The 13,627-nt window shown below is 46.6% G+C and overlaps 1 protein-coding gene across 1 annotated transcript in view; it reads left to right on the forward strand.

Annotated features, from left to right (window-relative positions):
- The first annotated feature begins 3,447 nt into the window (after positions 1 to 3,447).
- Positions 3,448 to 13,627, forward strand: part of LEKR1 (leucine, glutamate and lysine rich 1) — a 1,355,278-nt gene continuing 1,345,098 nt past the window's right edge. The window contains exon 1 of the mRNA XM_069618435.1: positions 3,448 to 3,744. The gene's annotated coding sequence lies outside the window, so the exon portion shown is untranslated. The remainder of the gene's footprint in view (positions 3,745 to 13,627) is intronic.

The following is a 13,627-nucleotide window of genomic DNA, read 5'->3' on the forward strand; positions in this document are numbered from 1 at the left end:
ATGGCATCAAGTTTATGCACACATATGATTATGAAGATGCAATTCGGAAGGCCCAATATAGAAAAGATAGAAGGCACGTGATGAATTTAAACCATTGTGATAGGAGTAATATACTCAGAGCTTTAAAATGTAAATATAAAAACTGGCTGAGATCGAAACATGCGATTTTATATCAGAAGGATGCGGAAAACATGCTAGACAAATTAAAATCTAAGAACTCATCAAGAATCTGGTCCTTATTGAATTATAAGCAGTGTAAACAGCAATTTATTCATCAATTAAATCCCATACCTCAGGAAGTATGGGCGTCCTTCTATAAATCTCTGTATGCTGACACAAATTTAAAAGGGGAAATCGCGGGACCTGCTAAGTCTCGCGTTAAGGACCTCTCCTTTGACATCGATGACATACTGTTTCAGATCTCTAAACTGTCAATCTCTCGTGTGCCAGGGCCAGATGTTTTGTCGAACTTTATGATAAAGCAACATCCTATGGCTTGGGCCAAAATTTTTCTAACTATTTTCTTGAAAATAATAAGAACGCGAATTTTACCTTGCTCTTGGAAAAAAGCAATAACCATACCTATTTATAAAAAAGGGGATCATGAAAAACCTGCCAATTACAGGCCCATTTCTTTATTAGATATTCCAAGCAAAATTTTTGCAAGATTGCTGTTGAGAGACCTGAATGTATGGCTGAATGAGGTACAGTTGAGAGACCCACATCAAACGGGATTTAGGCCGGGTATGGGAACGGCAATTAACCTGCACATATTAGAAGTCATAAAAAAACAAGAACAGATAAAAGGTCAATCCATCTATCTGGCCTTCATTGACTTCCAAGCGGCTTTTGATTCCGTGTGCAGGAAATTGCTGGTGAAAAAACTTTGTGAGGCAAATTGTCCTGAATATATTGTATTCTGGATTAAAGAATTGCACACGAACACCACGGTGCAAATCAGATTGGCCTCAGATGGAACTTTATCCAACCCCATTCTGACTCACAGAGGTCTCAAGCAGGGCTGTATTTTGGCCAGCACCCTTTTTAACTTTTTTATGGCAGCCGTCCGGCATGAATTTTTGAACTGCAGAGCTGATGCTCCGCGAATTGGTGATCACCCAATACCTTGGTTATTCTATGCGGATGATCTGGTACTTTTGGCCAAAACTCCTGTGGGATTGCACAACCTTCTTGATTCTTTGAGCAGATACGTAGACGCAAACTTATTAACAATAAATCAAAAGAAATGTAAAATCATGATACAAAGCTCCAAAAGAAAAACCCCCCATGCAAAATATCGATGGGCAATACAAGACATAGAGATAGAAATAGTTACAGAGTACAAATATCTAGGCATCCAATTTAATAATGATGCAGCTGATAATCCATATTACAGAGTGTTGAAAGAAAAACTTAAAACGGGAATAAATCAATCTAAGATAATACAAGCCAAATATGGCAAATTTTCTTTGATGCCTGCTGTAATTTTTTACAAACAAAAAGTTGTACCCATAGTGACGTATGCATCAGAAACCAAAGCAGTTATGAAAAAATCTATATGGGTTAAAATGGAAGGCGAATTCTGGAAGTCGATATGTGGCCTTCCTACCTCAGCTTCAGTGTGTCTGATAAGACATGAATTGGGCCTGGTTTCACTAAATGCAATATATCTCTGGAAAATGTTGAGTCTGTATCGTAAGTATGTGATGGCCTCTGAAGATGATGGTGTGATGTACTTGATGGGAAAACACATGCTGAATACTGATAATATGAACACCGCCAAGTGGCGCAAGTGGTGTCTTTTGGCTATGACAGAGGCAGGTATTGATGATGAGCTATTGGTAAATAATCCAGAAAGAGCAAAGAAAAAACTATGGATGTGGGATTGGATTGAGACTAGAAATGCATGTGCCAAATTAAAAACTTTCAGATGTCATTCATTTGCTGTGGAAGAAGTACATAAAATAGAGCAATACCTCATCAAATTTCCCAATCCCAAAAGCAGATTTAATTATCTGAGAATAAGATTGAATGTTTTTCCTTCAAATGAAATACGATTTATGCGAAAGTTGACTACTAATGGGGATTGCAGATTTTGTAAGGAGTCGGGACAAGTTGAATCCTTAAAACATCTAATTGCTGTATGTCCTGCACTTATTGGAAAGAGATGTACTTTCTTTAAACATTTGTTTGAGAACCAGGTTATCACTGACCATGATGTGTTAGGGGATAAATTATATCATAGCCAATTGGTCAAAATAAACTTAGCTATATTAATGTTTGTGGAGGCACTAAAGCTGAAAGATGGTACTAACATATGTCTGCTGGAAAATGTGTAACTGAGTGGGAAAAGATGGTTCAAAACATATTTCCAGACATCTAATAAATTCATGGACGAGATCTTGAGATGATAACGGGTAAGGTGAAATATGGTAGAGATCTCCCAACATGCAGAATTTAGTGTGATAACTACAGGGAGCATGTAAATCAGGCAGTTTAAAATCAAATGAAATTTTAATATTCATCAAGGTTTATGTTGCAATTTTTATCCTAAGAATGTAACAAACTCATATGTAATGATTGATTTCTTTGTTATGTTCCATTTTGTGCAACGTTTCAACTTTTATGATGCATATTTTATTGTATGTTCTTTTTTTGAAAGGCTGTTTTTTACAGCTAAATCAAATAAAAAAATAAAAATATTTGAGCATGTGCGCTATTTACCCTTCCTTGGAAAACAGAAGATTCTAGTCATCATTGTTTAACCTTCTACCTTGAGCATAGACGCTACCAATGATGAAAGTACCATATGCTCAAATTACAGATGATGGAAGTAAGCAAGCACACTAAAGTGTCTGGAAATCGTAAATCTTGTAAACTAGTTTCACCACTATGGACTGGGAAGCACCCCCTTCCACTCGTGTGCATACAATAAGGTAAAATGAAGGACTGTTGTTCCTTCGGATTTACGGTTCCTGCAACGGACAGGTCAGCATGTCTGTAAATGACATGGTTCCGCAATAATAACAGGAACGTAGTAATGAATTGCTATGTCACGTTGACTGGTACAAGGACACAGCGAAATCCAAAGGGTGAAAGAAGTGAGCGGGAATAAACCGAGAACTGCCTTGTGTTCAATATTTTCGAGAAAGGCGCCCGAAAGGGACGCGGCGGAGCAGAGCAGTGTATTTTCTGAATCGTGGCTCATTCATTCTTTTCTACATGACAGGAATTCACATAAAGGGGCGCGCCGCTTCCTCTCCCACTGGGCTGGCACGTTGGGAAATCACGTTTCTCTCATCGATGCGGATGGGAGGAGTAGGGGGGGGCATGAATCAACCTTCCCAGAGAACCAATCTGTTACAGATACCGTCATGTCTGCTGGGCGCGCGCCGCCGCGAGGAGTAGCTTTGTTAATGTTTCCCGTTGACACTTGGAGAGTGGAGCACGCGGGGGTGACGGGATCGTGACGCCGCGCGTTCACCCCACTTGGCGACGGTTGTTATTCAAAATGTGCTCCTTTGCCGGCGTCACGACCCTGTACCGCCTCCGTCCGTCCCCTGCCTTCTGTTCAACTGTAGCGTGAGAGGCGTTCGCATGCGAATGTGAATCACACGCAGCCCCAGGCTCTCTTAGAACATATGTTCAAAGGGAGAGATTCCCCTGTTAAGCGAACAAAAGAGCTCTTTGCTTTCTATTTTTAGTTGCATACACATGGCAATTTTCACACTGGAGCACATGCAAGTAGGTGGTCGGGCGCTTGATTTTTTTTGTTTTTTTGTTTTAATGCATAACCATATTTTTAAATTTAAGCCGAGACTAAATATGCATCGGTTTATGCCAGTGTATGTTTTCCTGTTGCATGATGAAATTGGCATTTTCTTTATGAGCACGGGAAAAAGCAGAATTCTCCTCTCGAAATCATTTTTGATATAGTTTTGCTGCCACTGTCTTTTGTCTCCATAACTCATGTGTTGCTTATTTTTTCTTAGAAGGCTGAAAGAATTATCTGTGGCTGAGTTATTCATGGGAGAACTGCTTTACATGTAGGGCCTCCCATCCCCCCCCCCTGCACGGGGAGGATGGGAGGTGGAGGCCCAGGGCATAAGATGGGAGGTGAGATTGTAGTGGGTCAGGACATGGGTAGCACCTACCAGGTGCTTGCCCATTAGCGTGTGGGTGTACAGGGTGGGCCACCAGGCCCCAGTAACAAAAGGGTCCCAGAATTCTGGGCGCCCAAACTGAGAAGGTGACAGGGGCAGGTGACCGCAGGGCAGTCCCTGCCCCAGACACCCACATCAAAGGCCCCGCTCCCATCTGGATGGATGGGGGACAAAGGGTCTTTGATACTTCAAAGGGGGCTACCTGCCCTCTGGCCAATTTTGGCCTATTTTGGCCTATATCTGAGGAGGGCAGGTTGCCCCCAGTCATCTTTCCCCTCTCCTCAGCACCTGCAGGAAAAGTGCCATCGCTGTCCTCACAGCAAGAGAAAGGCGAAACTCGGTGCTTGCAGCTTCAATGCGGATTACAGCCTAGAGAAATGCAAGGCTGCCTTGATGAATCAACTCTTTGTTACGTGGAAGCTCAGTGATTGCTATTTTATTTCTATAAATTTCCGGGCCCAGGCCCCTGCAAATTTTGTTTTTTTTCAGCCCCCAGGCCCCTGAAACTCCCTGCAGCCCTCTCTCCCTCCCCTCACCCTCTTCCTGTTTCGCCTTCGCTCCCTTCCACCTCACGACCCCCCCCCCCTGCCCTGATTGATCTCCTGCGCATGTCATCGGGGTCTAGCAACCCGAGGTTGTCTGCCGGCTCCACTCTTTGTTACGTCGAAGCTCAGTGAGTGCTACTTTATTTCTATACATTTCCGGGCCCAGGCCCCTGCAAATTTTGTTTTTTTCAGCCCCCAGTCTCCTGAAACCCCCTGCATCCCTCTCTCCCTCCCCGCACCCTCTTCCTGTTTCGCCTTCGCTCCCTCCCGAAACCCCCCCCTGCAATGATTGGTCTCCTGAACGTGTCGTTAGGGTCTAACGACCCAGCCAGCCCACTACCCCTTATTGGCTGAACCAAAGATTAAAACAGTCCCCCTAAGGCAGCCCCTGCAGCTAAGGGCCCTAAGGCAAAGGGTGGCTCCTACAGAGGGGGCTACAGATCGTATCTGCAGGAGAAGCCAGTAGCCTGCCATCATCCATCACCAACCAAAAAGTGATTGTGGCAAGAGTGGGGACTGAAGCAATTACTTCATGCCAGAAACCCCTACCACTACTACTTAAAAAGTCCTAAAAGTATCCCTGTGTTACATCGTACAGTCACATATTAAGATCAAACGATTATTCGTAGCCTAATAGCTTCACTTTTTGAACCCCTCCATCTAGACAGTCCTCCCAACATCGAGTGCGCCCTGATAGCGTCACTGTGCCAACGTTTGAACTTAGAAAGTGTGCCTAATAGCGTAACTGTGGTATAGTTGAATCTAGAAATTGTGCCTAATAGCGTCACTGTGGTATAGTTGAATCTAGAAAGTGTGCCTATTAGCGTCACTGTAGTATAGTTGAATTTAGAAAGTGTGCCTAATATCATCACTGTGCTAAAGTTTAATCTAGAAAGTGTCCCTAATTAGCGTCACTGTGCTAAAGTTGAATCTAGAAAGTGTTCCCAACAGCGTCACTGCAATAGAGCTGAATTTAGAAAGTGTGCCTAAATCATCACTGTGCTAAAGTTGAATCTAGAAAGCGTGCCCAATAGCGTCACTGTTGTATAGTTGAATTTCCGAAGTGTGCCTAATTAGCGTCATTGTGGTATAGTTGAATCTTGATATAACAACCAAGCCCTAACACTGCCTCGCCACGCCATGAGTTCATCCCGCCCAGCTAGGTCCAAAGGAAGAGCCTCACTCTGACGCGTCTCCCTTCCCCCTCCCGTCCCACCCTCCACCACACTCTCAGCCCACCCCTACCCAACTCTCAAGCGAGAAGAACCCTCCCATCCCAAACCACCCCGCCCTCCACCACGCTCTCGCTCCACCCCCATCAAGCCAGAGGAGCTCGATGGCGCACTGACCATCCTAAGACCCCTCTTGCTCCCATCCCTTCTATCCACCCCCATCACGGCCGTATCCCCTCCCCCACTAACAAACCACCTACCCACCCTCCCAGACCCACCTCGCCCAGCCACCACCCCCTTCCCTTTCATCGCGTCAACTCCCTCTAATATCCTCCACCAACCTCATCCCTTCCCCTCCCTAAAAACTGCACGTCTCGCCCTGGCAAGGACAGTGGCCGCATCCCCATCGTCCTCCGATCCCCCCTACCCTCCCACACACCCCAACTACATTATAAACCCTGAAAAAAAGGAAGCAGACCTGGTCTCCTTCAATCTCCATTACTCCTCGCCCCTCCTGTCTCGACCCACCACCTTAATCTCTCAATCTCCACCATCACCACTCTCCTCCCCTTCCTCATCCTGCTTCAAACCCCTCGCCCTCACATTTTCACCAACCACACCTAGGACCCCTAACCCCTTAGGCTTCACCCTCGAATCCCCAGCCCCAAATCTGTCTTCCAAACCGACCACCCTCACACACCCATCCAAACCCATCCTCCCAACACCCACCTCTTCCTCCGCCCGCCTACCCTTCCCAACAACCAGTGACCAACCTGCCTCTCTCACCTCCCAGATTCTGCTCTCTCCCCTCATCTCCCACAACCCCCCACCCCATCACCCCTCCCAACCACCACCCCTACAACCTCCACAACATCCCCCTGTGCCGATATAAGATGCATCATTTTTAATGCCCAATCTGTAGCAAAAAACGGACACAGCATCTTTGACCTCCTCGCCTCAGACAAACCAAACCTAGTCTTTATCATGGAAACCTGGTTCTCCGACAGCTCTGCCCCTATCGCCTATGAAGCCTTCCCCCCAGACTGCTCCCTCATCCCACTCAACTGACCCTCTAGAGGAGGAGTAGCAATCGTTTTCAAGTCGCACTTCTCCGCCTCAATCATCAACTGCCAGACAATCATCCCTTCCTGCAAATCGCTTCCCGCCAAACTATCCCTCCCTCCAACGTTCTCCCTCAGCTTCCTAATCATCTACAGACCCCCTGGCTATGACAGACAATTCTCAAACAACCTCTGTGATTCGATAGCCACCATCCAAATAAACCATCTCACCCTCACTCTTCTAGGGGACTTCAAAATCTGGCTGGACATTCCCACCAACCCCATGACCCACTCACTGGTCGAGTGCCTAGATGCGCTTAACCTCTGCCTTCACATGAATGGCCCAACTCACTCTAAAGGACACACCCTTGATGCCATCTTTAGCTCCCACTACCAGATACATCTAAGCCCCCTTACACCTATCATCTGGTCTGATCACTTCATTGTGCCCTTCACCATTCGCTTGCCTGCTCCCCTCCCCATACTTGAAGCAAAACCCCCAAATCAACGCAAATGCTGGAAGAAGCTAACAATCCTCCCTGACCTAGCCGATGCGCTGCTTCAAACTCCTCCCCCAACCACCTCACGTAATGAACCCTTAACATTTTCCAAGGCCCAATGCAGCAAGGCCATCACCTGTTAGGTGCCTGGCCTCATTCACACCACCAGCGTAGGAGCAGGAGCTCCCAGGACCTAACCTCCACCCCTCCAGGAGCATCGGGCACCCGGCGAGCACTCTGCACTATGGCCCCACATCCTTGCCAGGAACAAGGTAAGCGCTAAACTCGGAGCGAATTTCCCGCAATTTCTTTAAAAAAAATGCATCCGCGATCTGCGCAAGATTGAAGAAAGGATAGGCTTCCTTGCAGCCCACATCCACAGATGTGAATTTATTTATCTGATGCAGCACTGAAATCGCCATTGAAGCACACAAGGCCTTCACCCTTCCAAAATGGACGCCTGCTTCTGTGCTGCCTGCATCAACATCTACTGAGGCTCCAGCCTCCAACACTGATAGGCTGCCGTGTCTATCTACTCCCCCATTGGTCGCCGGCAGGCGAAGCCGGCCCACATTGTCCAAGGCCCACTGCAGCAAGGCCATCACCTGTTAGGTGCCTGTGTCTGCCGTCTGCCATAACCCCTACCTGTCATCCACCAGGTAACTTTTGAACCTAAATACACTAACACTGCGTCGCATCGCCTAGCTACAGGTCATTATTGTCCACTACCACGCTTGCCAATGGTACAGCAGTAAACGGCATACAGAGTGCAAAAACTTTGCTCACCGCTGGACTGTTTATCAAAGCTGCCACTAGAATGCCTACCGACCAAACTGTATTCAGACTGATTGATGCTCACATCAGTGATTTGTACTTTTGAATTTGCCTGACTGCTTTCACTATTGCACCTGCATTTAGATTGCCACCAACCGCATGTAGAGAATCCCAGACTTAGCCTGCCAATCTTGGAGCTCTCTGCTGTATCCACTCTAGTCACTGCGAATTTTGACATTCTGATAGTCAATGCAACTCAGTGCGAAATATCTCTCTGCTGCCTACTTGACTTTTGAATCTAGGTGAACCTCCGCCCCCCCTTAGTCAATGCAACCTAATGTGTATTAGCTGTCTATTTTGACTTTTGAATCTAGGTGAACCTTTGCCCCCCTTAGTCAATGCAACCTAATGTGTATTAGCTGTCTATTTTGACTTTTGAATCTAGGTGAACCTCCGCTCCCTTAGTCAATGCAACCTAATGTGCATTAGCTGTCTATTCTGACTTTTGAATCTAGGTGAACCTCCGCCCCCTTAGTCAATGCAATCTAATGTGTTTTAGCTGTCTATTTTGACTCTTGAATCTAGGTGAACCTTTGTCCCCCTTAGTCAATGCAACCTAATGTGTATTAGCTGTCTTTTTTTACTTTGAATCTAGGTGAACCTCAGCCCCCTTAGTCAATGCAACCTAATGTGTATTAGCTGTCTATTCTGACTTTTGAATCTAGGTGAACCTCCGCCCCCTTAGTCAATGCAATCTAATGAGTTTTAGCTGTCTATCTTGACTTTCGAATCTAGGTGAACCTCCGCCCCCTTAGTCAATGCAACCTAATGTGTATTAGCTGTCTATTCTGACTTTTGAATCTAGGTGAACCTCCGCCCCCTTAGTCAATGCAATCTAATGAGTTTTAGCTGTCTATCTTGACTTTCGAATCTAGGTGAACCTCCGCCCCCTTAGTCAATGCAATCTAATGTGTATTAGCTGTCTACTTGACTGTTGAATCTAGGTGATCCTCCTCCCCACTTAGTCAGCACAAACCAGTGCGACACTAGATACCTTATGACTCTCACACTCATCTGAAGTCCGCCACACCTAATACATGCAATCCAAAGTGATTCATCACGCCCTTGTGATTCGGAAGTCCACTGCCCAGCTCCTAGGAACCTAACAACTTAGGAACCAGCTGACACCAGACACTTGCCCACCGCTCACACCTCCTCCAACCAAAATGTACCTACCTGGTATGTATTCAGTACTGCTGAGAGTCATCCTCCACCTTATGCACGCATCTAGTCATCTCAGCCGCCCCCCCGGGCCCGACGAGCATGGCTACCACCCCTCCACTCACCATGTACCTCTCTACACTGTGTAACCCTGCCGCTAGAAATTCTAAACTACGCGCCAGACTCCCCAAAATATATGAGCCCAGAGCTAGGGATACTGCCCTTACCAAACTATCAAACTGTCCCCAGCCTCACATCATGGCTTTCCCCTCCAACAAATGCACAAACCCATCCAAGCCCAGCCAAACCAATACTATAACCAAACATAAGACTCGATTTTCGACCTCTACACCTACTACGAGCAAACCTACCACTACACCCTTAAGGGGGGCCTTAGTCAATGCGAGATCTGTAGTAGCCCACGCGTTAGACATAGCAGACCTCATCCTAACGGAAGAACTAGACTTCTTAGCCATCTCTGAGACCTGGCTTCATGCAGCAGCTGGCCCAGCCCTTGCGCTAGCCATCCCTGAGAATTTCTCCATCCTCCGAGCAGACAGAACTGACTCCAGAGGCGGGGGCCTGGCTATAATCGTCAAAACCCACCTCAACCTTAAACCCGACACTACCGATCACTACTCATCTTGTGAATTGCTCACAGCCAAACTCCCCACTACTAACTCCCAAACCATCACCATCCACCTTCTATACAGACCCCCAGGTCCACTAGGCTCCTTCGAGGAAGACCTTAACTCCATCCTCTCCAACAACCTAAAGAATACCTCCCAATGCCTCCTCATAGGAGACTTTAACCTTGGCTACAATGACTCTAAAGACACCCAAGCGTCTGCCATTAATAACTCACTGTCAGAGCTAGGCTTCACCCAAAGAGTGTCAACCCCCACTCATAACAAAGGGAGAACTCTTGACTGGATAGCAGACCACAATTGTGCGATTTCCACCACTGCCATCACTCTGCAACCCTGGTCAGACCACCACCTCCTCTCCTTCATACTTGAAGCGCCCAGCCCAATCGCTAACACCTCCCTAGCCACAGCCATCCCGACTAGAAGCAAGAAATATATAACTGTGGAAAAACTCATCCCTCTCATTCTACCTACATTGAACCAACTCCCTGCCAACTCCAACCCCCACCTCTTGGTTGAAAGCTACAACAATAGCATGCGCCTAGCCCTAGATGCCATCGCACCACTAAAGCTGAGAAAACCCAAGCCGATAAAACACTTGAATACCTGGTTCATGCCCCACCTAAAAGCCCTCAGATCAGAGAAACGCAAAAAGGAACAAATATGGAGACAAGCTCCCACAGACAGCAACAAGCTGATCCTCAACAAAAGAAATCCTCCTTGCAAACAAGAATCTTACAACCTGAGAATACTGCATGCCAAATCCAGCACTAAAGAATTGTTCACCATATTAAAAGAGCTAGAAACACCCATCCCGGCCCCAGACACCTGCAAAAAAGACAAACAATGGTGCACCAGCATCCAAAATGCCCTATCCAACAAAGTTTCAGGCCTCCAAATCAAAATTAACAACAAGAAAGAGACTTTATCCAACTCCAAACCCATCAACGCCCCCCCACGCACCATCCCTCAACACCCTTCCCCCAAACCCCTCACGCGCCTCAGCTTCTCCAAAGTTTCCACGCTAGAAGTGGAAAAAATCATACTCGGCCTCAAGCCTTCTAACTGCCAAGGCAACCTATGCCCACCTCAAATCATCAAAGACACAGCCAGACACCTATCCCCGTTCATTACCAAACTCATCAACGCCTCCTTCTCTTCAGGTACTATCCCCAACAACCTAAAAGAATCCTGGGTCCTCCCCCTACTAAAAAAACCCACACTCGACCCAGCCGTACCCACCAACTACAGACCCATCACCACCGTCCCCTTCCTACTAAAAATCCTCGACAAAACAGCCTACCTACAAATTCCAAAATTCCTTGAACAAAACCACCTCCTAGGAGTCCGGCAATCAGGATTTAGACCCCAACACAGCACAGAAACTGCACTCATCGACCTCAAGGCCCAAATTGACACTCTGAGAGATAATGGGAAAACTGCCTTACTGCTCCTCTTAGACCTCTCGGCAGCTTTCGATCTTGTTGATCACAAAATCCTATGTAGCCACTTAGACTCGTCTGCCCACTTTTCCCAAGAAGCTATTGGCTGGATCACATAATTCCTGAGCAACACATCCATGCACGTCTTCTCCACCACGGCCTCCGCTGACCCCATTCCCATCACATGTGGGGTCTCTCAGGGGTCATGTGTCTCCCCCACACTGTACAACGTGTTCACTAAGCCCCTGTTTGATGATCTCGACGGTTTGGGTATCACCTACACTAACTATGCTGATGATACCCAAATCCTCATCCCGTTGATGGGGGATTACAACACGGATTTGGCCTTGGTGAACAAGGTGTACCTCATCATCCAGGCATGGATGGCCTCCCATAGTGTATGCCTGAATGATGACAAGACCGAACTCATCATCCTGGGATCAGCCTCGAACTTAAACAAATTGGACATCAACTACTCCAGCTTCACCATAGACGGCAACCCTATCAAGGTAGCTAAGGAAGTGAAAACACTTGGCATCTACCTCGATTCCACCCTCTCCTTCCATAAACAGGTCAGCTCCATGGCATCCACCACAGCCTACACATGCAAGCTTATACGCTCAGCTAAACCCTTCCTCTCCACCCAAAGCTGCATTACTCTAGCCAGAGCTCTCATACTATCAAAACTGGACTATTGTAACTCCCTCTATGTAGGTGCTAACAAACAGATAACCAATAAAATCCAGATCCTACAGAACAATGCCCTCAGAGCAGCGCTTAGCTTCCCTAAAAGAGAACACGAATACCAGAAGAACCCACAACTGGCTCACTACTGCAGACAAAATCCTGCTTAAGGTAGCCTCCCTTACCCACAAATGCCTTAACGACGCAGCTCCCCGTTATCTAACAGACAGAATAACCAGATACACGCCCAACAGACACACTAGAAACAGCAATGCTAACCTGCTCGCTGTTCCCAGATTCAAGCGAGTGAAAATGGGCGGCAATAGCTTCCAGGTGAAAGCAGCCCAACACTGGAACACACTACCACCCTCCGTCAGAGCACCACAAACCTACCACCAATTTAGGCATAACTATATCCAATGGCTTAAGAACAAAGACCAATAACCGACACCCTGTAACTACTACAAAAATCTCTCAACCTGGAACTCTGTCGTAATTCTACTCTGTCTCTTTGCACTTACTCACTGTGCCCTTGGATGACAATGTATATAATAATGTAATGTATATAATAATGTAAATAATGTACTGAACTGTAACTAAGCTGAGAATATACCTGTAATGCTTGCGCCCTCATACCTTCTGGTCCGGTGCGCCATATAAATAAATAAACAAACAAACAAACCACTGACTCCTTTGACTCGTGGCTCAATATCTCATTAATCCCGCTCACCCCCACTTGCCAATCCTCCGCTCGCCATGGCCCTTATCCCCGATGGTGTACACCAGAACTGAAGACTGCAAAACAACTGTATAAATACCTCGAACGCAAATGGCAGAAAGATAAAACTAACCTGAGTAGATCCACCCTGGCCCGGCACCATCGCCACTACAAAGCTGAAATTTGAAAAGCAAAAAAAGTCCACTACAACTCTCGAATTCTCAACTGTGAAAACCCCAGCAAGGAACTCCACAAAATCATTTCAGAATTCACTATCCAACCTGTACCACAACCCAATCGACCCCATCTCACTCACTCTCCGACTCACTCTCTCTCCACTTCTACACCACTGCGCTCGACAGAACAAATTCTCTCAACAACTGACCCTCATTCCCCCGCCACTTAATCCATCCGCCCTACCAGTCACCCCCGTCTGCCACAGCAACTTCAATCCAACCCACCTTCGACTCATTCACACCATTATCAAGAGACCAATTTCTCAAACTTCTCTCTGTCTGGAAACCATCTGGCTCCCCCTTGACCTCAGCCCCACCCCAATCCTCAAAGAAATATTCTCATCCACCTGTGCAGGAGAGTATGCAAGAACCATCATAAATGACTCCCTCTCCTCGGGAATCTTCCCCGACGCCTTCAAAACTGCTCATGTCAAGCCTCTTCTAAAAAAACCTTCCCTCGACTC

Source organism: Ambystoma mexicanum, chromosome 10 (assembly GCF_040938575.1).
Source record: "Ambystoma mexicanum isolate Mex_15411 chromosome 10, UKY_AmexF1_1, whole genome shotgun sequence".
NCBI lineage: Eukaryota > Metazoa > Chordata > Amphibia > Caudata > Ambystomatidae > Ambystoma > Ambystoma mexicanum.